The sequence below is a fragment of the Theropithecus gelada genome, chromosome 4 (genome assembly GCF_003255815.1).
Source record: "Theropithecus gelada isolate Dixy chromosome 4, Tgel_1.0, whole genome shotgun sequence".
NCBI lineage: Eukaryota > Metazoa > Chordata > Mammalia > Primates > Cercopithecidae > Theropithecus > Theropithecus gelada.
In genome coordinates, this window is record NC_037671.1 from 158094993 (window position 1) to 158114268 (window position 19276).

General features: G+C 39.2%; 1 protein-coding gene and 1 long non-coding RNA gene across 3 annotated transcripts in view; one reads left to right on the forward strand and one right to left on the reverse strand.

The window, feature by feature from the left end:
* Window positions 1-19276, forward strand: part of EYA4 (EYA transcriptional coactivator and phosphatase 4) — a 292029-nt gene that overhangs the window by 182800 nt on the left and 89953 nt on the right. The gene's annotated exons all lie outside the window — the stretch shown is intronic.
* LOC112622716 lies at window positions 13440-17322 on the reverse strand. Its single transcript, XR_003119015.1, has 3 exons — window positions 17198-17322; window positions 14232-14235; window positions 13440-13775 (listed from the first exon to the last, which is right to left on the reverse strand). It is a non-coding gene; the product is annotated as an uncharacterized LOC112622716 (long non-coding RNA).

Here is a 19276-nt window from a genome sequence, read left to right on the forward strand (position 1 = left end):
TTTAGTACCAGTGTTTTTTGCTTTGAAAGGGAGCACAATTATTAATTTTACCCATTTCTTATTATGATATTGCAAACAGATAACAGCAGAGACAAATATACATGTGTACCCACTTGCTACCTGTATAAGGTCTTAACATCATTTTATATTCACTATGGATCATAAAAATAAACACTACAAACTCTGATGAGGGTCTTTATACTCCTCTGAGATATCGACCCCATTGCTCCTTGAGAAAAAATACTATCCTGAATTTAGAACTTATCATTCCCATAAGTGCATTCACACTATATTTTGGTACATATTTATGAATTCAGAAACAATATATAATATGCTTTTACCAGTTTTAAAAATCCACATGAATATAAAATTGTATGCGTAATGGTGTGACTTTTAAAAATCTAACATTGTATCTTTATATTTATTCCTATTAATACATGTAGCTCTAGCTCATTTATTATAAACGCTGTATGGTATTTCATTGTAATTATATGGCTTAGACTATCTATGCTCTCTTTTCAGATAGACATTTAAGTTATTTCTAATTCTTAACTCTTAGAAATAAACAGTGTTATGGAATAATTTTTCTGGAGTTGAAACAGAAAAGAGGAATGTGGGGACTTAGTGCGTGGTACTTGCTTCACCATTTATTGTGTAATACAAGTTTTAATAACAGTAAATTAAAGTATCAGAATGTGTGCATTTAATAATAACATTTTGTAAAAATATTTCAAAGAGTTGAATAAAAATTAATACATACAAATGGTAGAATATCACTCTGCCTGCTGTTGGCTTCGCTGCCTCCCTAGTCTTTAGTTCCCTCAACCCAGAATGCCCTTGGAATTGCCCCTTCTGACTTGGCTGGCCCTGTGAGGGTTTCCTGTCTTCCTGCTGAGTTTATGCAGCTTTGAGTGAAGTTCCTTCTGCGTCTCTGGCAGAAGTTTTGTTTTCTCTCTCTACCCACCTTGCCCACTCTCTGACTGCTTCCCATCCCAAAGGAGAGATGTGTTTTCATATGGCACTTCTCATCTCTACTCAGCCTTTTTTTGGAGTGTGAGTGGCTAGATATGGGGCGATGGGGAACACAAAGGGAAATGCTAAGACACAACGGGTTTTCATGAGTGGTAAAATGACTGGAGGGTTTGCAGTAGGGTCAGGGAGGAGAAAGAGTAAGGAAAGGGGAAGGAGGAGAGAGGGAACAGGGAAAAATCTAGGAGGGGTGGACTAAGATGCTATAGTTTCAAATATCAGTATTTATGCAAAGTACACGAAAATATATGCTAGTACTTTAAAATGGCACTTATTAATGGAAAATTAAAAACCGGTGTTACAGTTAGTAGTAGTGTAAACACATTTTCAGCTTTACTAGATAATGTAATATTTCTTTCCAAATTGGCTGTACCAATTTACATTCCCAGCCAAAGTGTGAGAATTACCCATTTTACCACACTCTAGTTAAGGTTTGACCTTTTGTTTGATTTTGTCATGTTTACCAGCCTGATAGGTTTGATACAATGTTTCATTGTTGTTTAAAGTTATAATTCATTCATTGATTATTAGGAGAATAGTGAATACTTGTCCAGTGCATTTTTATAACTTTTATAATTTTTAAAATGAATTTTATTACAAAGGTAGTATAGTTTTATAATATCATTAAAAATGCAAGCAAGCAAAAGTAGAAACTTAACCCATAAGCCGCCACATAAACGTACCTCAATTTGATATATGTATGTGCCAATGAAGCCATCACTACAGTCAAGATAATTAACTTATTCATCAACCTCAAAAGTTTGCTCCTGCCCCTTAATTATTCCTCTCTACCTATTGTTATGGGATCTTTGGGGTGTCAGTTTTCTAGCCAGAAACCTCTGTGACCATGGTGTCTTTACCCAGGTTCTTGTCCTGCATCCAGGAAGAATGAGGTACACAAAGTGAAGGGTGAGCTTTATTTAGTGTCACAACAGCTCAGAGGAGACCCACAATGGGTAGCTCCTCTCTGTAGGTGTGTCATCCGTGGAGTGTTCATTTCTCAGCAGAAAGGAGGCTCTGGAGACAGTAGCCTCTTTCTGCAACTGGTTGTCCAGATGTCTGCAGCTCTCAACGGAGAGGGTAGCTCCTCTGATTCTGCTGGTCATCCTGTTGTCTCTCTGCCCGCTCCGGCCATACTCTGACTGTCCTGTGCCCTGCTCTGGCTGAGCCCAGGGCTTTTACAGACCTCAGAGGGGAGGAGGGAGGAAGTACATGCCACGTGGTCCATGGGCGGCCATTGGTGGCCCAGAAGAGGCACCAAGAAGTCCCCACTCTGGTCCGCAGGACCGGCGGCCCAGCCCCCAGCCTTCAGAGCCTCCGTGGCCTGAAGGTGGGGCCTTACTGAGGACCCTCCTCCTTCTGCCCAAGAATCAGTCTGCCTCCCACTGCCATTCATGGCCCCAGGATTGGCCCCAACCCTTGCTCTAATCTTGGAGCAGGTGCCAGGAGCAGAGAGAGGCCAGGCAGCAGGAGCAAACGCCCCCCAGCCTATAGGGATGGGGGTCCTTCCTGGGGGCCCCAAGGGTGCAAGTAGCAGAGACGACCCAGATCCTGCACCTGGGAGGACAGGCACAGCTGAACCCAGGAGCTCCTACTCTGCCAACTTGGAAGGGGCGAGACTCCCACTTGTCCCTGACTTCTGCCTTCTCCATGGAGTGGGAGGCCCAGGTCTGCAGCTGTGGATCAGGCAGCTGCAGCTGCACCCAGGAGGGCAGATCCTGCCTATTCTTGGCACCCCGCAAGAGCACAAGGAGGTTTGGATCCACAGCCGCAGTTTGGGCGGCTGCAGCAGCATCCAGGGAACTCCCTCCCCAGCTCAGAAGGGGTGGGGCTCCCACTGGCTCCATGGAGTGTGCAGCCCCAGCCTTGCCTCCCTGCTACAGCTGGTGTGATGGCAGCAGCCACTGCCATCACTGCCACCTCGCTCCCTCCAATCTCTTGGCAACCACGGATCTTCCTTGATAGTTGCTTTCAGAGTCTTCTGTGTTGTAAGTGGGTGTTAATGAATCATTCCTTTTATTGCTGAGCAGTATTCCATTGGGTGGTGGTGCTACAGTTTATCTCTGCACTCACCTATTAATGGACATTTGTGTTGTTTCCAGCTGTTTAATTGACCACTTGATCTTTTACAGAAGAATACATACGTGTGCCTGTAAATTTTCTCATATGCAGAATGTTAAACAGGAAATAATCCCTGTTATTATTGTAATCAGTGCCTGGGACAGTGTCTGACATGTATAGGTATTCAGTAAGTAGGTGTTAAAGGAACTTAGATATATTTTGTCAAAATCTGCAATCTAGTTAGGAAAACAAAGCAGGAAGACCTAAGAAATTAAAGCGCACAGAGTAGTTGAACTGAATGGAAATCAGTAATATAATAATATCCATCTTTTACCCAAAGGTCATGACACCCCCAACCTGGCCATCAGCACTTACTTGGAAGTTTCCCTTCTTTCAGTTCAAGGCATCCTAAATTAAATCACTCATCTTTCACTGAAAACAGTCTCTCCACTTTCTTCCTGTTTTGTTCAAACCTTTTCCAAACTACTGAGTTCAAAACCTGAATGATTTTTGTAATATCCCTCTGTTCACATTTAATTAGTTTCCAAGTTCTGGTTATTCTGCTTCCTAAATGCTCCCCCTTTGTTGCCCCTATGACTGCTTTAGTTTAGCTCTAACCATCTCTTAGCTCAGCACTTAGTCATCTATCTTGCCTGGTTGACTTGTTTTCGCCTCTCTAATTCAGCCTCCACATGGTCATCACACACTTTTCTGAAGTGTAATTTTGACCATGCTACTTTGTTGCTTCTACGTCTCCATTTGCTGCTCATTGCCTGTAGGCTAAAATGCAAACTTCGTGGGATAGCACTGAAGATGCTCTATGCTTTTCACGCCTTCTCCCTGACCTCTATCATGCAGAAATATTTAACTGCTTGCAGGAACGCGAACACACGATGTCGTTTCCCATCTCCATGCCATTGAATAAACCTGTCCATCCATCTGCTGGAATGTCTCGCCAACTTTGACCAGGAGAAAACCCAGAACTCAGATTTGAAGCCTTCTTTTATCTCCTGCATACATGTACATTTACAAAAAACTCAGTAAAGTTAACCACTCCTCATCCATGCCAAGTGTCTACAACACTGCCTTTGCACTGTGTTGCCAGATCTTCCATGCTAGACTGTGACCACAGCAAGTGGCTTTTTACCCTTGAATCTAGTAACAAGTACAAGAGCAGTTACCGTTACCTAGTGGGTATTCGGCAACATTTTGGGTGCTCAGTAAATATGAGTAACTCAAATTATAGTACAATAAATACGAATAAATGAACATGTGACTGAAATAATCTGATCATCAAGTTGTAATATCCCAGCCAACATATACCTTTTGTATTTCACTTGTTTTCACTTGTCATCACCACCTCAGTCAAAAGCCATTTAACTTTCTGCCTGAATTGTTGCATCAGCTTCCTAACCTATGTCACTAAATTATCCCTCTTTTCTAAACTATACCAACACAGATTAGCTAGACTAATCTTGGAAAGACTGCTTTAATTATGTTATTTCCACATTAGATTCCACTGCCTGGCTTTCAAAAGCTCTAGCTACTCTAATAATCAAACGTTTTTCTATTGTATAACAGAGTCTCCATTTCAGCTAACCCATTCTTCCCACGTGCCCATAGCAAGCTGTGTTCCTTCCAGCTTGTGTTCCAGTGCTCGCATTTATCTTTTTGCCTGAATACCCTTGTCCTCTCTTTCCATCTGTCTGAATTCTACCATTTATGCCTTGCTAAAGTTGGCACCTGCATCATACCTCCTTTCTATCTATATCTATATCTATCTATTTATATCACGTCTCCTTGGAATTTCCGAACTATAGCAATTTGCTATTCAAAGTGAATAGCAGTTACAATGTGTATATTTTCTCTATGTATATCGGAATGTATATTTTCTCCCCTACCCTACACTAGAATATAAGCTCTACAAAGGTAGAGAATTTTTGTCTATATTTTCTATAAAGGAAAACCAAGGGCTGAGACACACAATATTTCTTAAATAAGTGAATGAAAGTATGAAATTAACAGTTATACGGTGCTGGTTCAGATAATCCTCATTTCCTCAGAAGAAAAACACTTTGAAGAAAGTATGAGTAAACTTGAATTTCTGAATTTTAAAGTATGTGATACTTTAGAGGAAATTTCTTAAGTGGAATCACAAAAACATATTCACTTATCTAAAATGTAGCATTAAAGTTCTGAATTTTAGGACCACTTCTGAAAAGTCGTGATTTCTGTACAAGACAGTGGCAATTAGTCAATCACGTTTTCTGGAATGTTTATGCATTAGTATAAATTGAAATTAACTCAACATAGTTCTATTACAGATGTGGATAAATGGAACATAAAATGACATGAGAACATTGTACTCGAAGTAAAAAGTAGATTCAGGTTCTTGGATCCAGATTAGTGTGATGACATGTATATTTTGCAAGTCTTTCCAAAACTCCGTGATTTTTAAAAGGAAAAAATTAAAGCTCACTCTGTTGAAGCCCTTTGCTCAAAATTTGACATGTAGTAGATACGTGTTAAATAGTTGAATGGAAGCCATTGGAGAACCGTTTTTTTTAGGGGAGGGGGACTTCAGAAGGGCAGTGACATAGCTCCAGTTAAATTTGAGAAAAAAATTATGGTGATTGTCTAGAGAATGATATAGAGAAGACAGAAGATAGTAAAACCAGGAAGTTCTTTGTTCATTCATCAAGGTTCATTTATAAAGCACCTACTACTTGGTATATACTTAGGGCTGAGTGAACAACTAAGGTTCTGTTATAAGTACAGCCTGCTGGAAAAAATTTAGATGAACAATTATGATGACCAAATTTAAGAGTGATTGGGGGAAAGGAGTGAACACTTTGGAATCTATTCTGCCAGTAGTGCTGATAGTACGTGGTGAACTGTGTAAAAATTGAGGGCTTGAAGACACACTCCAGTGTTCTGATTTGAGTGACTGATTTAATAATACAGTTAGAGATAAGAATATGAGAAGGTATGAAAGGAATGATGATGGGGTTGGTTGTGGACATATGAAGTTAGAAGAGTCTATGAAAAATTCCTGTGGAGATAACCAGTATAGAATTATAGATAAGTTCTGTTTCTCAGAGAGATACGAGGGCTGAGGAAGGATGAATTTGGAATTAATCAACAAAAAATAGTTGTTGAAAGCATAAATCCATGTGGAATTTCCCCAGAAGGGTGCTTACCTCAGTGAGATAAAATAAGGGCTGAGGCTGCAGATAAGGACAGCAAAATGTTAAGAACACAAGAATGACACACAAAGACAGTACATCATGGCCAGATGTGACGTCAAGAAACCAGGAAAGAGTAGTTGTATCACTTAAAATGGTTTCAACTACAAGTAATAGAGAACCTGACCCACCCACTTTTAAACAATACTGTAATTTATCTGCTCTCATAACTGGAATTCCAGAGGTAGACTGGCCTCAAGAGTGGTTGATCCAGGAGCTCAATAACTTCATCAAGAAACCAGTTTCCTTTGTTTCCTTTTGCTCTGCCATCCATGGCTATAAATTTGTCTTATATCTGTTTCTCGTCTGGGGATAGAATGACTAGTAATAGAAGTCAGACTACATTGCTCCCTCATTTAAATTCAGCCGAAGAGGCAGTTTGAATAGGAACCTCTCCTAGAAGAATGAAGAGGAACTTTCCCCCAAATCTCCAGCAAAGTGCTCCTTCTGTCCCATTGGCACAAATTTGGTAAACTAATGATTCCCAAAACAATTATTAATTTAGACTAAGAATTAGGCCTCCATCTTCTGGGGCTGAGGATAGATTTAGCTTCTTTTTTTTTTTTCTTTCTTTTTGAACTGGAGTCTCACTCTGTCACCCAGGCTGGGGTGCTGTGGCGTGATCTTGGCTCACTGCAACCTCCACCTCCCAGGTTCAAGCGTTCTATTGCCACAGCCTCCCAAGTAGCCGGGATTACATGTGTGCACCACCACATCCAGCTGATTTTTGTATTTTTGGTAGAGACAGGGTTTCACCACGTCAGTCAGGCTGGTCCCTGACTCCTGACCTCGTGATCCACCCGTCTCGGCCTCCCAAAGTGCTGGGATTACAGGCGTGAGCCACAGCACCCGGCCAGATTTAGCTTCTTTTGAGGCACCAGTCTTTGCTGGTGAGAGGTGAATACTTGAATAAAAATTAAGATTCTGTGAGGTAAAAGGAAGTGAGATAGTTAATGCATAACCAGACAACAAGGAGCACTACAGAAGCATGAGGTAAGCTTAGGAGGGAGAAAGGTTGAGGAGAAGTTATTAACATTGTCGTATACCAAACAGGGGTCAAGAGAAGAATTAAGAAGAGGCGGAAAAATGCCCGTGACAGCAGTAATTAGAATGTGACCCCAGAGACACACCATGGATTCTAATTAAAGTGGATAGAGGGTAACTGTGAGGGGAAAAGTAGATATGAGGAATTGAGTCTAATTTCAAGATTCTGAGTTTTGAAAGAAACTATAAAGATAATAGCTAGAGGGGAGAAATAATGAGAATCAGGGGTTTCTTTTTTGTTTTGTTTTCATGATCATCAATTAAATGTTTCAAAGTTAGTGATTTCTAACTGGGCTCTGATGAAGGGCCTTTGACCAGTTATATGAACTTAGTCAACTTGTCAAATCTCTTTGACTTCTCATCTTTTTAAAGAGAGAAAAAGAAAGCTGTTTTTATCCTATGGAGTTGGTGGTTTCAGAAATATTTTTCTTCAGTTTTATTTTATTTTATTTTATTTATAATTTCAACTTTTAGATTCACAAGTTACATGTGCAGGTTTGTTATATGAGTAGATTGTGTGATGCTGAGGTTTAGGATATGAATGATCCCATTACCCAGATTGTGAACACAGCACCCAACAGTTAGTTTTTCAACACTTGCCCCCTCCCTCCTTCCCACCTCAGTTAGTCCCTAGTGTCTATTGTTCTCATCTTTATGTCCACAAGTACTCAATATTTAGTTCCCACTTATAAGTGAGAACATGCGGTATTTGGTTTTCTGTTCCTGCAGTAACTCACTTAGGATGATGACCTCCAGCTGGTACATATATACCATGGAATACTACACAACCAAAAAAATAATGGAATCATGTCCTTTGCAAAGATATTTTAAAGAAGAGAATATTGTTTATGTTTTAGGTATGTGTGTTTAGAGATATTTTAAATGTTATACTCCATCAAGACTTCAATACATTTGGGGGAAACAAAATAGACTAATTTTACTTTCTACATCATTGTTTGGTCTTAGCCTAAAATCCATGTTTTACAGAGAATGCAAGAAACTTTTAAACTTCAGGTAAAACTGTGCTTTTTCCAAATGTATAGAAAGCATAGTGCCTAATGCGTGGTAGAAACTCATCAAATAATTTTTAAGTTATTCTACTTTTCATATTTAAAGATGAAAAATTAAATTAGAGATTCTCCGTCAATCAGATTATAAAATTATTTATACTGGAGAAATTTCTTATACCATATTTTTTATTTATCAGAGAATTGATTCTAAAAAAAACAATAAAACTATGCCACAAAAAAAAAACTAGCAATATTGAGTAGTGCAGTAAAGCCTGGGTAGCTAAGTCTAACTAGGCAGATTAATTGCAATTACTGGAAAATTTATTCATACATTTAACAAGTGTTCATTGAGCACTTACTATGTGATAGGCATTGTGTGCTCGGCTTCTTGCTCTCATAGAGTATACATTCTAGAGGGAGAGCCAATTAAATAAACCAGTATACACTATGTCAGGGAGATAATTGCCTTGAAGAAGAATAAAATGAGATATTGGGATAGTAGGCAATTAGTACAAACGTTTTCATTTTGTATGAGGAGAGCAGGAAGGGAATCTCTGAACAGGGGATGTTTGAGCTGAGACACAGGACATGGAGGATGGCTGGGGGAACTGTGTTCCTGAGAAAGGGGAAATCAAGTGCAGAGGTCCTAACCTGGGAACACAATGGGTATGTTCAACAAACAGCAGCTTAGACTGGGGAGATGGGATGTAGGGAATTGGGGCTCTGTGAGTGAGGGGAATCACCTAGGAAATGAGGTCAAGAAATGGGGCATCAGTGTGCCATGTGAGGAAGCAAGGCCTTAGAGACTGTGGAAGGAATTTGGGAACTACTCTAAGAAACATGAGAAGGCATTAGAGGGTTTAGAACAGAGGACTGATTGCAGTAAATTGGTTATTACTCTAACTACCTTGGGGAGAATAGGCTGTTCTAGGGCAAGTGTGGCTTGGGGAGATAAAGTTCAAACAAATGTAACTTTTTGTTTCCTTGAAATATATAATAAAGTAAAGCTACCTGTTCAGGGAGTTTGTCCAAGTAATAGCACTGACAGATCTACTATAATAAATAGATGATACTGATTTGTAATTAGCAAAGTAACTATTCATATGGGGTGCAGCACACCAACATGGCACAAGTATACATGTGTAATAAACCTGCACGTTATGCACATGTACCCTAGAACTTAAAGTATAAAAAAAAAAAAAAATCATTCAGTTGACGCTAGTTGACTAATCACTCCTCATGCAATCTTACTCTTGTATTTGATGAACTTTGTTTTGAAGCCAGTGCAATATGAAGTGTACCATCCCTCAGCAAGGACAAATTATCACAGATTATTGAGATCAGTCTCCTTAAAATTAATGTTATTATAACATTCTGTTGTAAAGAAAGAATTATATTGCAGGTATTTTTGTGGAGCTTTTAGGAACTGTTGGAGTGCTTTAAATTTATAACATTGTGTGTTCCCCTTAAATGTTCGTGGTTGGAAAACATCTAATTTTATCCAATATTTAAAAACTTTTTTGGAAGTGAGATTCATAGGGCAGAAGTTACAGAATGATTTCATTTTGGAAAATAAGTGAAAAGTAAAGATAACACATGAACCCAACAAAATACTCCATTTTCTTGTTTTTTTTTTTCTTTTTTTTTGGCCAATATCTTTGTCATGAGGGCAGACCATGGTGCATTATTCCACCCCCGCCCCCAGCATTTGCAAACCACCAGTCATTTCCTTAGGGACCTTAACAAACGGAAGCATTGAATTCTCTTCAGTCAGTGGTGCCTCCCACCTGGGAAAAAGACAGCTCTGTAATTGAATCCCAGCATATGCATTGTCATCCCTCCTGCCTGCTCTCCTGGTGCTACAGCAAATTAAAAGATCTCCAAGGCTCAGCCTGCCTCCCAGCTGCCAGTCCCTGGTAGACATGAGGGAGCCAGCAGGGACCAGGTGGAGCAGTTTTGAGTTGCACTAAACACACGGCACAAGGAGATTGGCCATAACTTCCCAATTGAATATTTATGCCAGCCCCATTTCTCATCTTGCTCTTTGGCACTGAACAGAGTGCTTGCTGCTGATTTCAGGGGCGCTGCATTGTGTTTGGATCTGCTTTGTGAAGTATTACACCAGATGAGAAATGGGCCCAAGTTCCTATCACTAAGATGACTGGTTGACTTTTTTTCTGTTTTTTTTTTTCACGGAGACTATCATGTTGTAGTGTCAAAAGTTGGGACAGTGAGGGAGTTCCCTGACATCTCCTGACACTGCTGTTCCATGAATTGTACACAACTTCAACCACTGCTTGCTATGGAGTGGAACTTTAATGGCTCCTATTCAGGGACAGACAAATACACTCTGATTGGTGTGTTACTGCATTTTCATCTTTTTTTTTTTTTAAGGTTTTATTTTTGTTTGCTAAGGTCAGGCACTTATCACAGGGCCCTCTCATCACATTTCACATTCTGATCCCTCGTGGCAGGTGCTAACTTCCTTGCACTCAAACTGAATGGGTTGGGTAACCTCATAAAGATACAGAATGTCTTGGCAGAGAAAGGAAAGGACTACAGAATGCCTGTCTATGGAAGAGTCTCAGTGTTATTTAGTTATTAGTTAGCCTTGTAAACCCGAGAAGATATTTGGAAACCCATCTACACACACCCATTAACTTTTTCTAGGTGGTGGATCACAGACGTAAATTCATGTCCCTGATTCCTAATCCATATTGTTATCTAATAAAAGCACATTCCTTATGTAGATTTCATCATGAAATTTGCTTTAAAAATAATTCTCTTCAATTGTATTTTTGTATAACATAATAAACTATAGATCAGTGACCCATTGAACTTCTTGTGAATTGCTGATTCTAAAATGAAATTCTCAAATGATTAAATTTAAATACTTAGGAGGCAGTGATAATGAGAAGCCAATGTAAGTTCTGTAGGCAAAAGACATGCCAGAGTAACCTCATAGTCTTTTATGATAGCAGTACCAGAAAGGAAGAAGAAAGACATGCATTACACTTAGCACACACAGAATTCAGCAAAGTGCATGCCAAAGGCTCAGATATTTATGAGAAAAAGACAGAAATTAGCCTAATAACTATTCCTGATGAACTGATATAAATCTGGAGATATACCTCTAGTGCCCTTTTTAAAATCTGCCCTTGGCATTGCGCTTTTCAACATGTTCATTTATTTATTATTTTTTTGAGATGGAGTCTCGCTCTTTTGCCAGGCTGGAGTGCAGTGGGGCGATCTCGGCTCACTGCAACCTCTGCCTCCCAGGTTCAAGTGATTCTCCTGCCTCAGCCACCCAAGTAGCTGGGACTACAGGCATGTGCCACCACACCCAGCTAATTTTTGTATTTTTAGTAGAGACGTGGTTTCACTGTGTTGGCCAGGATGGTCTCCATCTCTTGACCTCATGATTTGCCCACCTCGGCCTCCCAAAGTGCTGCGATTACAGGCCTGAGCCATCGTGTCCGGCCAACATGTTTATTATGAGGGCATTGAGGGCATGCTAAGAAAGTTTGTAGGTGACATAGTAACTTCACTGGGAAAGAGGATATTGAACAGCAGAGTCAGAATCTAACAGACAGCCCGAAACAGTGGACTCAAGTCCAACAAGATAGCATTTAGGAGAAACACATGAAAAGCTGTTCACTTGGGCCCAAATAGCAACTGCATGTGTGGTGAGTGACTGGGAGGACACAGGGCTCTCAAGCATCACATGGGACAAAGACTTAGGAATTTTGATGGCTGGGTGTAGGCATGAATTAGGACTGCACAGTGTCTGAGGATAAAGCTAATGTACTCTTCAGGCTACACTGACAAGTGAGAGTTGTAATAACCTTGAACTGTCTTGGACCACAACTGCATGACTGTGGGGACCACCGTTAAAGAAGAATCCTGGAGATCTTAAAAGAGTCTGAGATGGATTAAGCGGACTGAGGGAACTGAAGATGCCCTTCCTGAGAGAGAAAAAGCTCTTGGGCAGGACGGGTCATTGATGTGTGAAAGACTGTTATGTGAAAGGCTGTTACATGAAAGAAGGTTTAGACTTGACCCATGACAATAGACGAATTTTCTTGAGCCAAAGTTCCAGGAAAGCCATGGATAGAAAACTTTCTAGTAGTGTAAGTTATCTGAAAATGAAAGGGCTGCCTCTTAAGAAAATGATTTTTTTGACACTACAGGTTTTCAAATAGGCAAACCAGGCTGTTTCATTGTCTGTGTTTTAGAAGTGACTGTAGTAATAAAATTTATGAAGCATGCACTATAGGCCAACCTTTGGATGCTTTTTTTGTGTGATCTTTAATTCACACACTAGCCTCCCAGAGGATATTATTATCTCCAATTTTGAGACTAAGGTCCCATGACTGGTAAATGAGGCAGAGTTTAAAATTCAGGTTTTAGTTGGCAGTAGAGACTCTTAACACTGCTCTCATAGCCTTAAGCACAATACACTATTTTGCATTTGAGGACATTTTATGTCCCTTCAGAACTGGAAATCCAATCATTTTAATAGGTTACTACCTTTTTTTTTGTACATTATATCAATGCTTTGCTCTTGTTAGTATGACATTCTAGTATTGGAAAAATCTAGATTTGTTTATCCTCTGAACAGTTTGATCTTTACTGGTAGAGTTTTTTCTTAGAAAAACATTGATATGTTTCTTAGTATAATTGATGGCATTAAATGTTTAGATTGTAGTCTTATGGCTTTATTTCACTACTTGCTACAGGAAAATAATTTCCTGCTTCATTCATGATAGTTTGAACTGATCTGACAGAAACTGAATCCTGTGCCATTCAAATAATGATTGGAGCATCCATTGGATTTTTGTTTATTTCTTTGTTTTCCGATTAAGGGGGGCTTTTAAAAACAAAAATTTAGGGAAATGCTTCTGCTTTTTGGAAGCATTTATTCACATTTCTTGGGGGTGGAGGGAACTGACATGTTTTAAATTTGTTAGAGTCATAGTGAACAAAGGGGAAGAGTTGCAGGTCTCAAGTCTAGAGCTGTAAGCCCTGGAAAGGAAAAATTGTAAAAGTGTCCAGAGAACAGTGTGTTCATGGCTTTACTTGCTGTTACTCCGAGGCCTGAGGTCACCCTGGCAGATGGGTCGCTTACACTGCAAGCAGTCATGCTGGCCTCAGGGACAGGCATGAGGTCACTGGCACATTGCAAGAACAGCTTCCTTTCTTTATGCATACCCCACTTTCCTGGTCCTTGTTAAGGGTCTTCTTCTTCCTGCGGTTCCCATCTGTGCAGCTGACCCCAGTTCTGACTATGTCTGGGGAAATGGGTTGGTGAGGGCCTCCTTCTGGGACTATCTATCCACCTGATCAGTGATACAGACACTGTGCAGCGGAGAGGAGCCACATCTCCCTGACCGCCGGCCAGCAGAGTCACTGGCTCAGGGCTACAAACTGTGACAAGTGGTTTTTGGATACTAATCTGAAATATGTTGGTTTAACATGACCTGGCATTGTTACCTGACGTTTTTAAATGCCCGTACTTTTTCCAGAAAGTCGGAACTGATACACAGCAGTGGCATGCCCTACTAATTTTCATATGATCTAAATTGATCAGGGTACTTCATTACTTTTTTTATTCCACAATATCTTTTTCCTCTCTGCCTCTAAAGCGTACACCCACGTATGCACACACAGACACAGACACACACAAACATGCACGTGCACACACACACGCCCCTCACTCGGGAGATCTAACACTGCACATAAAAATATTGAAACTTACAGGCTGGGTGCGGTGGCTCATACCTGTAATCCCAGCACTTTGGGAGGCTGAGGCAGGCAGATCAGGAGATCAGGAGTTGGAGACCAGCCTGGCCAAGATGGTGAAACCCCATCTCTACTAAAAATACAAAAATTAGCCAGGCATGATGGCATGTGCCTGTAGTCCCAGCTACTTGGGAAGCTGAGGCAGGAGCATTGCTTGAACTTGGAAGGCAGAGGTTGCAGTGAGCCAAGATCGTGCCATTGCACTCCAGCTCTGAGTGACAGAGCAAGACTCCATCTCAGGGGGGGAAAAAAAGAAAGAAACTTCCACATGCATTTGCATCGGAGAACTAATCCCATCTCCCTTTACCTAGCCCCTTGCTCTCCTGCCTGGCCTGTGGGAATCTTTGAAGATTCTTTGTATTCTAAGAACTGTCCCAAGAACATAGCAGATGCTCAAGCAGTGTTTGCTGAACTAGACTACATTTGACTCCAAGTAACCAAATGACTTCATCTACATTTTTTTCTATTTCTTTTATTCATTAGAATCCACTAAACATACTCCACTATTCTAGGAATAGGGGAAAAAAATCCATGAACAATTAGAAAACAGTCCTACCCTGGTGGTGCCTTACACTCTAATTATGTGAATAGAAGCTATTGTTGTTATTAGTACTTTTCAGCTAAGGAGAATTGAGGCTTATGTCACATAGGAAAAAATATTATGAGCAAGTCTTGCCCTTAAAATCATTCTGATGGTCAAATGCAGATTTGCTTTTTTGGTGGACTCTTGAGAATGTGGGAAATAGACCCATGTCCACTTTATGCAAAGAGAAAAAGGTGGCATGAGAGTGGGAGTCTTTGAACGTCAAGGATGCTTTTGCATTCCTTGGGTTGTGAACAACTGATGGAGTCAACCTATAAATAAGCAGAACCATGACTCATTACCAGGATCTGTACAGAATGAATCATGGCTTCTGAGTTAGAGTAGACTCTAAAGTGCACAGTTGTAAGGCTTCTCCTTTCTTGGGTTTGAAGAGGATATTTCAAACTATTAGAAAGAAATTCCATCTGTGCTACAGAAAAATTGCAGGAAAAAAAATCCCCAGAAACTAGTTGCATGTCTTTACATTTTTCTTTCTTTTCCAAGTTTTTGTGTTTATGGCTAAGTTCATTTTTTATATTGTCCAGAAAGATGCTAATATTCAAATGGCCTTATGACATAAGGACCACTAACAAGGGGTTGAAATAAACATCCTGGAAACAAAAAGATGACTACCTTTAAATATTATTAACAGTGTAAACTTGGCAGAGCAGATGCTTATATTGACTTTAGTAACCTTTGAAAACTATTCGAAATGTTTTATTTCAGGGATGTGCATTCCTGATTGTGATTTCACAGTGTGAATGAAATAAAGTGACTTAAATTGCTAGAAACAGTGTGAGCTCTGCATCAGATAAACATGAGTTCAAGTTCTGCTGCTGCTACTTTCTATCTGTGATCTTGGGACTACTGTGTATCCTCTCTGAGCCTCAATTTCTTTATCTACAAAGTGTGGAAAATAATATGTATATTAATATGTCATTTTAAAGATTAAAGGTGATAGTATATATGAGAAAAACCAAACACAGAATGTGTCATACTGTGTTAGCCCATTTTCATACTGCTGTAAAGAACTGCCCAAGACAGGATTATTTATAAAGGAAAGAGGCTTAATTGACTTACAGTCCTGCATAGCTGGGGAAGCTTCAGGAAACTTATAATCACGGCAAAAGGCGAATGGGAAGCAAGGCATCTTCTTCACAAGGTAGCAGGAAGGAGAATGAACGCAAGAGGAACTACCAAACACTTATGACACCATCAGATCTTGTGAGAACCCACTCACTATCTTGAGAATAGCATGGGGGAGACCATCCCCATGACTCGATTACCTCCACCTTGTCTCTCCCTTGACACGTGGAGATTATGAGGATTATGGGGATTACAATTCAAGATGAGATTTGGGTGGAGACACAAAACCTAAACCATATCACATACAGTATGTATACAGTAAAAACTGGTACCCATTAATCATTTTCTGTTGCTGAAACCTAAGGTAAAATTTATATATTTTACATTCTGTATAAATTGGGATTAAAAAGAATCTGAAGTGTCACAATTAAATTAATCACAAAGCATATAAAAGGAAATACAGGAATATTTTCGCCATATTCTTAGTAGCAATAGTGTATCTCTGTTCTCCGAAGACTCTTAGTTGCAAGAAACATTGACCCACCTAAATGAATTCAAGTGTAAGTAACTAAATTGTAAATATCTAGATAATTGCATTTTGGTTTCCTGTGGACTGGAATGTAAAATGCCAAGGTTATTTTTATTTTGAGGTTTTTGTTTTTCAGAGGCAACATTTTCTGTTTCTTCTTTGTGGTGTGTGCGCCATCCTTTTATTCCTGACCAATGTTCCTTCTTTACTCATCTTGTATGTGGTCCAGATTGGCTATGAGCCCCTACACTACTTTGTGGCTTCAGTGATATCATTGAGCAGATACCTCCCCCAGGATCCCTTATTTGAATTCATCAAAACCCAGCTAAGAATTTCTGAGGGCATTTTCTAGAATCTTTAAGTTTACATTAACTTCTATCTGTTCCACTTTATGGACACTTACTATACTTTAAATTTCTATTCACAGGACCCTGCTTTGTCATTTAGATGGTAAACTCCTTGAGGGTCGGGTCATGTTTTCTTCACTCAGCAATCCTAACACCTGTGACACTGCTTTACATGTAATAAGCAACCATTAATTTGTTTGATCATTTAAATTAAAAGTCTTTGGGTTGGACGAGTCTAGTAGAAGATAATGACATCACGAGCATTTAGCGTTTACTGTAATTAAGTCTGTTATCGGAGTGTGCTACAGATACTACTTGGTACTGTTTTTGAGCTCATCTTTGTTCTTGGATTTTACCTCTTTTTCTTCTGTTTGTTCCATGATTGGCAAATCTTCTGATTCCTGACTGCCATTTAAACTCATTTCTCCCAGTTTTTCACACTTAAATTCACCTTGTCACACTCACATGCTTGATTTCACAGCTGTTTCTAAGATGGTTATGGCTTACACACCATTTCAGTTATTCATTTATTACTCAAATGTTTCTTGAGAAACTACTTTTTCAGGCAGCTTTGCAGGCAATAAGGATATAGCAGTGAATCTTCAATAGATTCACTGGAATGAAATAATACAAATTAAAATCAACAAAGGAAAAAGGCATATGGGGCAGAGTTCAGGAGAAACCGAGAGTTCATTTCCAGTTGTCTTCTGTCCAGAGTTGTACAAATAGCACTTATTTGTCCCTGCAGCAATGCGTGACAGTACATGCAGAGTGTTGCCAACGGCGGATGCTCATCCAAGCCTTAGTGCCCAGGGGTCACTATTATTGGAGGTCAGTTATATAAACATGTCTGACCACCCATGTGGCTGATCTTCATTACTGTTTTTAGCCCCTTCAGAAGTCAGACTGATTCTGCGTGTCCCAAAGCCCCCACCAAGAATCACATTGTTATCATCATTGTTAGCATAGAGTGTCTGGTGTGGCCCAGGGCTCCAGCTAAACACAGGTACTCTTATAAGTTAAGATATTCCAAGGGCTTAAAGGTTATCTCCCAGGAATTGGTTAAGGGACAAGCCTTTCTTTTGAATGTGCTGAGTTTGGACGATTCACTTTTTACTGCACAAGGGCTAACCTCACTTTCTTTCTTCTCTCAAGGACCAAGCCCTGTGCTATCTAAACAATTGTTTCCAATGTTGTTTCCTTAGTTTTAGTTTTATAGTGGCAATATTAGGTCCCAGTTACTCTATCATAGACAGGAATTATAGTCAAGTAATCTGAAAAACTCTTTATAAAATGTTATTTCATTCTTATTACTTCCTTTCTATGCTTTTAAATATATTCTATAATGTGCCTGTATAAAAATGTACATAATTCATTAGCACATATAAATGACACCTAAATAAATATGTACACGTATTTGAGGTGCTTACTTTTTTACTCAATTAACAATATAGTAGTTTGGAAGCTACTGAGTTTGACAACTGTTTATTTGCATCTTTTAATAGGAAGGGCACTTCAGGAGTTAACAAAGATAAATGAAAAAGAATCTTGTTATCACAGACATCCTGTGGCAGCTTTTGTTTTTCATTTGTTTTCTAGAAAAACGTGTACACAAATGACAATAAATTAAGACAGAGTATGAAAAGTGCTGCAGAGAAAGGTAAAAATAATATAACAAAAGTGTGACAGTATGACCAGGTCACTTCTGATTTTGAGGACCAGAAAAAGCTTCATGGAGAAAGTAGCATTTCTGAGGTATTTAAACATTGATTAAGATGGTTTTCAGGAGCTATCAGACAAGAAAGATGCCGTACAAGCTAAAATTGTGAAGGGGAAGTTGTGACAACAGTAAAATAATCATTTTTGATACAGGAAACTGTATAGTAGTGATTACTTGAAGATAAAGCTGAATGGAGAGCTGTGAATGTCTGGGTAAGGCATTGGGACAGGATAGTACTCATTATATTTGTAAAGAGAAGATATATAATAAGAGCTAAGTTTGGATTTCTCGGAAATCAGATATAACTTTATTTTTGTTTCCTTCTATGCATTTCTTATGATTGGCTTTAATAAAGCATTCTCTTATTTTCAGAATTTGACTATGATGTGTTCAGCTGTGCTTTTTCTTTTTCCTGTTTGATGTTCATGGTGATGTAAGGCTCTTGGGTTGCTGTTTTTCATCAGATTTGGGAAAATTTTGGCCATTACTTTTTCCAATATTATTCTGTATCATTCTCTTTCTCCTGTTGTTTTTTTGTTTTGTTTTGTTTTTGTTTTTGTTTTTGATAATATTACACAGGTTACTTATACTCAATTCAGTTGCCACTCCCACTTTTTTCCTCCGTGCTTCAGTTTGGATAATTTGCATTGGCCTAGCTTCAGATATCCTGGTCCTTTCTTTTGCAATGTCCAATATGCTGTTAAGTCCACTCAAATAATACTTATGTAATGTATTGTTATTTTCATTCTAAAAATTTTATTTAGTTCTTAAGAGTTTCCATTTCTTCTCCATATGCAATATAGAGATACATACTGTTATA